Below are 6,032 nucleotides of genomic sequence, written 5' to 3' on the forward strand. Positions count from 1 at the left end.
AAAATAATGATAGACTAGATTTAAAAAAAAATTAAATTACAATCAATGTCACAGGTTTTACGCCAAGTGCTTGCAGCTTCTGTAAGAATATTCCCAGTCATTCCTAATGGAGAGTGTTATCTTTTCCCAAGAAAGAGGAAAGCATAGGACTTTAAAATAAGGATTTCACACAATCACTGATATTTAGATTGAGTTAAAAAAACGAGGCTATCTCTTAAGGTGTTGTTTAGCTGCAGAAATAACCATTAAAAATGATTTTCTTTTGCTCTTTTTAAGAGGAAAGTTTAATGGTAACTGGGTATTTGCATTCATGTCTTTGCTTACAGGCCATTATTATGCTTTAGGAAGAGGTATTTTAGTTGTTTATTAAAGAGGGAGAAGTACATCACAGCCTTTTAGGAAGTAAAGCAAAGACGTAAAGTGTATATTCAACTAAAAAACCAGTTTCTTTGTTTCCAGATATTTGCCAGAATATCTTTTTGTGACATTTTTGGAAGTCCACAGATTGGTCTAGAATGTGGAGTTCAGGAAATTCTACATGGGGGCCCAGTAGTCTCAGTCTCAAATATTCAAGAGTTCAAAATGGTTATCAATTATAGTAATTATGCTTATAATTAGATTAATGAACCATTGGTGCCCCAACTCCAAGGGCAAAAACTTCAAGACCTACTGATGAGGTACCCTAAAAAGAGGGGTTTATGTAAACAAATCCCTATTAGGCAAAGTAAATCAAGATAAGGAACCTCACCCCAGGCTGGATTAGAAGCTAGCAGGCATCTTTCAATCACAGCAAGTCCCTAATCACTCAGGAACCACCTCTGTGGTTTTGCATTAGGGAAAACTGCTCCCTTCTGAGGTCTGATGGCTATACAAAGGGTGCCCCCAAAATGCTCCCGGCTAAATATTCTTGATGCTTGGAAGGGGGTAGGGGAAGACCCAGCAAGAATATGCTTATTGCTTCAGTTTCTGAGAATCACATTGTAACTGCAAGACCATAATAACTGCTACTCAGTAAAAACTAGTTATGCCAACCATGCATTAAGGATCATCACACTGAGTGGAGGGGAACATTTCAACATTGTAGTCTTTTGACCTTGTTCCAAATAAAGAAATAATTTAATGTCCCTCTTCCCCAGTCTTAGAGTAGTGTTTCCAAACAGAAGCTTTCCTGGCTTTTCTGATTGCCATCACCTCCCCCCTTCCTACCTCAAGGTTTAATGCCACCAGAAACTGTAGAAAATGATTATGCCCAGTATCCAGGTCATTATTGTTTAATCAATGCATCTCTGGAGCATGAAAAAGGTACCTAAACCACAGCTATTGTTTGGATTTTATTTAAAAACAAAATAAAACACACACAAATAACTATAGTTCTATGCCCAAGCCAAATTAGAGATCCACACTTCATGATCCTTCCTGTTTTGCCTTTACACAATGTGACTGTACATGCCTAATATTGTATGTCTGGTCTACCAGAGACATAGAGATCAAAGGTCATATTTAACATTCAGGAGGAGGGGCGGGTGCAGATTAATTAATAAATTAATACAGCGACGCTTTTTATTGCTGGAGTCCAACATTAATATCTACTTTCACAATCCCAACGGACAGCAAACATTTAAGAGAAAAAAAAGCCAGAGAAAGAGAAAGAACAATCACTTACCAGTCTCTTTTTATTTGGGGAGCCTTAGAATTTGCAGACGCTGCCAGTCTGCCTTTAATTAGTTGCACATCACCCCCTAACACAAAGAAACACAAATCCAGATGTGTCTTGGCAGCTCCCAATTACAACTTTAATACTTGTAAACAAACTGTTGGGGAGGGGGGATAAATAAATATGCGGATCAAAAAAAAAAAATACCTGTAAATGGCTTTTTTTTTCTTGTTGCAGAGAGAAGGAGGAGGAGATGGTGTTAGTGGTGGGGGTGGAAGGAGGAGGAGGTGGGGGGAGAGGAAAGAGCCGAGTGTGAGTGTATGTGTGAGAGCGCGGGGCTGTTGTCGGTGGTCTCTCCTCTCCCAGCGCGTTGCTCTCCGTCCGTCTCCAGTCGCTGTGTGCGAGGGAGGGAGGGAGCCGGGGAGTCTCTCTCTCTCTCTCTCTCTCCCCCCCCTCGCCCTCCCCCCTTCTCTCTCTGTTTGTGTGTGTGCGTGTGTGCGGTTGCTGGGGGAGGGGAGCCGGAGAGAAAGGCGAGGGAGGAGGTATGGAGGCTGGGGGCGGGGGCGCGGGGTGGGGGTGATTGGCGCCGAGGTGAGGAGGACGCAGGGACGTGGACACCTACTGATGATTGGCTGCAAATTACACGGGGAACAAGAGGCGCACGCGGGCCAGCGCTCCTTTTCACAAATCCTCTCCTCGCCGGAGGAGCCACGTTTCCCTGCTCGCCTGCCGATCGCCCTCCCTCCTCGCGCCGGGCTCTCCCTCCGGCTCAGCCGCCCAGCACCGAGGGCCGTTGATTATTTTCTTTTGCTCGGGGAGATAATTGTTTGGAAGGGATGGAAAGAGGGCGTTTCCGCCACTCTCTCTGGGTGTGGGGGTGTGTGCGTGTGCGTGTGCGGGTGTGTGTGTAAATAAACTTGTCTGGGTGTTCTGGCTGGGCTGAGAAGAGCAATGCGAGGAACAGGGAGGAAAAGGTCGGGTTGAAGAATGCTCTCAGTTCGTACCCTACCGCCTGTGGTCTCAAATAATTTTTCTGGTGCACCCAGGAGGACTTTTTGAAAAAAAAAAAAAATCATTATCTTTTAGATCTTTAAAGTAAGGAAAAACTGATCAGATCGGTGTTCGGGGTGTTCAGACTCTTGAGATATTATTATGCCAGAATGCAAAAAATTGGTGACGTGGTGCTTGACTGATCCCCAAATCGATCTAAATCTCAATCTCTGTTCCCTCTTCTCTTCTCCCCTCCCACCTCCCTCTTTTACTATTCCATCTGGTAGTTCCAGAGATTAAATCAGATTTTTAACTCGCTGCCCTATTTTTAATTCCAAACTTTACTTAAGCAAAAACTTTTACATCTCAATCTATGTTATCCTAGAATGTGATGAACAGTTCACTTCTTGTCACTGGGGAAGAAATAGTTTGTTAATTGAAATATAAATCTTTTACAGCAGGTCAAATATAAATAAAACTCATTCATAAATGTAGCCATGACAGATTTCTGGATATGTGCTCCTACTCCTGAACCATACTCTGGTAGAAATAGTTACATTAATAAAATAAGACGTGGAATTATGAATCTTTTAAAATAATTTTCTCAAAGACAAAAACATTTGGTGGCTAATGGTTAGAGGAAAGAAAAAAAATCAGACTGTCTAAACTGGTGTGATAAAGCACATTAAAAGTTTTAAATTAAAACTCTATCCTATATTCTAGAGTAATACAACAGTCTAACTTCAGAAAGGAAGAAAAGTATCTTAATGGCTTATTTCTTTTAAGGAACAAAATGCTGAAAAGACATTTGAATTTTCAAAAGGTCGTCCTGGATCATGTCAAGATCTACCAACCATGGAGGATAAATTGTTGATAAGATGTTAAGAACTTGATGTGCATAAATGAAGATGCTGTTTTTAGAGTGGGCAACTATTGTATTGGGAGACAAATATATTTTGTGACTTGCTGATTAATATACATGTTTTGTCATTTTTTAACACCTAAGGACTAAGTTTGGTTATAACTGGTTATTTGAAATTTATAGACAAAATAATTGGATGGTTAATAGTTAACTTCAGTTAATAAGATATTTTATACTGTGTTAAGGCCTTGCAAAAGCAAGGAAGGAAATGTTACATTTGATTTTTTTTCTTTTTTCTTTTTTTTTTTTTTTGAGCTGAGCATCATAGGAAATTTATCAGGAAAGTGTAGTCACTTTTAATGAGTGAAAACATTCTAAAAAGATGATAGACTCTTCAACATCTTTTCAAAATATTTAAAATATCAGTCCAATGTTAGACATTTTAAAGTTTATAAATAAGCAATGTTTTTAATTAAATAAAGGCATCATGCTTCCTCATGCCAAATTTTCTTTTCTGGAAATTTTCCTTTTTGGAAATTCCTTTTCTCATGCTTTCCATTTTGGGACTCTTCAAATTCACTTTCAAAATGAAACCTTAAACAAATGACAGAAAATAGGCTCTAAACTCCGAAGAATTTTACTTTCTGACTGACAAAGGAAAACTAAGAACATTTAGTCTTAATAATTAATGAGAGCTACTATAATGACCTATGCATCAGACACTGTACAAAGTAATTTTCAGATATTTTACTTTGTCCTTGTAATAACCCTATGAGGTAATATTTCTATTTTATAAATCAAGAAATTGAAGCCCAAAGAAATTAGGTAACCTGGATTCGGTCATAAAGTTAGTATGTAACAAGAGTGAAATTTGTACCCAGTCCTGTCTACCTCCAAAACCTTATGCTTATAATATCTACCCTAGTCTCACTACCAATAATTATTAATCCATCAACCCACTCTGGATACTAGAACCTTAGATTTAATTATGATTGTAGGCCCCTGTTAATATGACATCAATTGAACAAATAGAACACGTTATAAACAATACGCCCCATGGCTCTGATAGAGCCCCCTTTGCCTTTCTACTAGGGGACTGATTGCATCCTCAGCCTAATGTGATGAGGGGAAAAGCTCTTTGCTGGTCTACCTTACATCCTTCCATCTTTATACTAGTGTAGACACTTGCACATGTACCATGTCTCATACTGGTCTACGCCTGACATTCTCTTTTTGAAGATGTTACCTGAGGGTTTTGGTAACAGTTGCTGAGAACACACAGTTCCTGTTAACTCTCTTCTGGATCCATCGTTCTATGAAGCACTAAAAAATGTAGGGTTTGTTTCTTCTGCAAAACACCCACTACAGCTTCCAATTACCTGGATTAAGTTTGTGCCCTTACCCTGCTTTAGTGTATGTTATCTGAAGTAAGAAAGAATACAGGCATTTCATAGATATTCTGATGAGAAAATTTTTAAAAATTCCAATTTGAATCTGACCTGAAAAAGGATCTTGTATTTTGCATAAATTCTGTGTTGTGTTAAGAAATATCTTTGATGTACTACTGTATTCCATCATGATCATGATCAAGATCATCATCATTATCTCAGAATCTCTAAATAGGTAGCATGTCTTGTTATAATGAATAGATCCCCAAATTTACCAAGGCAAATACCAGAGAAACTTATTTTTGGCTCATGTACCAGTGAAGGACAAGAATTCCAGGTCAGCGGGCCATTGTCCCTCACGAGTGATTCATGCATCTAGTTTCCTTCTATCTCTAGGATTGTCATTTTCAAAGGACTGCTCGTCAACTATATCAAGCTGACAGAGGGCATGAAGAAGGCACGATGGCTTCTTAAAGACCTTGGTTTTGAAAAGGAACATAGCACTGCAGCTCACGTGCCATTGTCAAGAGCTAAGTTTGAAGCCACACCTAGCTGCAAAGATTGCTGGACAGCCACTTCCTAGGTGCAAATCTGTTACTATGGAGTAGCGAAAGTTTGGGTGGACAATTGGCCCTTTTTCACATAGAGTAAAGCTAGGAGAATAACCTACTGGAGAGATGGAAAACCTTGAAATTGGTCTCCCCTCTAGGAGTCCTTCGGATTTTTGCTGCTTACCATTCTTAGAGCTTACTGCTAAAACCTAAAAACAGTCGTAATGACTTTGCAGAAAGTTTGGTAACTATAAAAAATTATGCTTTCTTAAATCCCTCTAGGACAGCCATGTAAAGGTTAGAATATTCAAGCTAGAATTTACCAAAGAATAAAGGATAAAAAGAGCAGAAGTAATAACAATCAGAGGAAATACCATAAATAAATAAATATCTAAAATAAACTGACTTGGTGATAAATAGGGGGCACTGGCATCTTGTCTACTTGTTTTTCCAAATTCAATAGCTCGAGGTAACTTGTAACCACCACTCCCCCACCACCAGTGATGTGCTACGTGTTAATCACATCACTACGCAGGTCAGCGCAGGTATGATCACTTACACTGAATCAGAACACGGCCACTACGCAG

The 6,032-nt window shown here is 39.3% G+C and overlaps 1 protein-coding gene across 1 annotated transcript in view; it reads right to left on the bottom strand.

Moving 5' to 3' along the window:
* CXXC4 (CXXC finger protein 4) overlaps positions 1–2,056 on the bottom strand; it is a 23,000-nt gene extending 20,944 nt beyond the window's left edge. Inside the window, exon 1 of the mRNA XM_012809275.1 lies at positions 1,862–2,056. The gene's annotated coding sequence lies outside the window, so the exon portion shown is untranslated. The remainder of the gene's footprint in view (positions 1–1,861) is intronic.
* Between the last annotated feature and the right edge of the window lie 3,976 nt (positions 2,057–6,032).

The sequence above is a fragment of the Otolemur garnettii genome, unplaced genomic scaffold (assembly GCF_000181295.1).
Source record: "Otolemur garnettii isolate 467f Iridium unplaced genomic scaffold, OtoGar3 scaffold00103, whole genome shotgun sequence".
NCBI classification, from domain to species: Eukaryota; Metazoa; Chordata; class Mammalia; order Primates; family Galagidae; genus Otolemur; species Otolemur garnettii.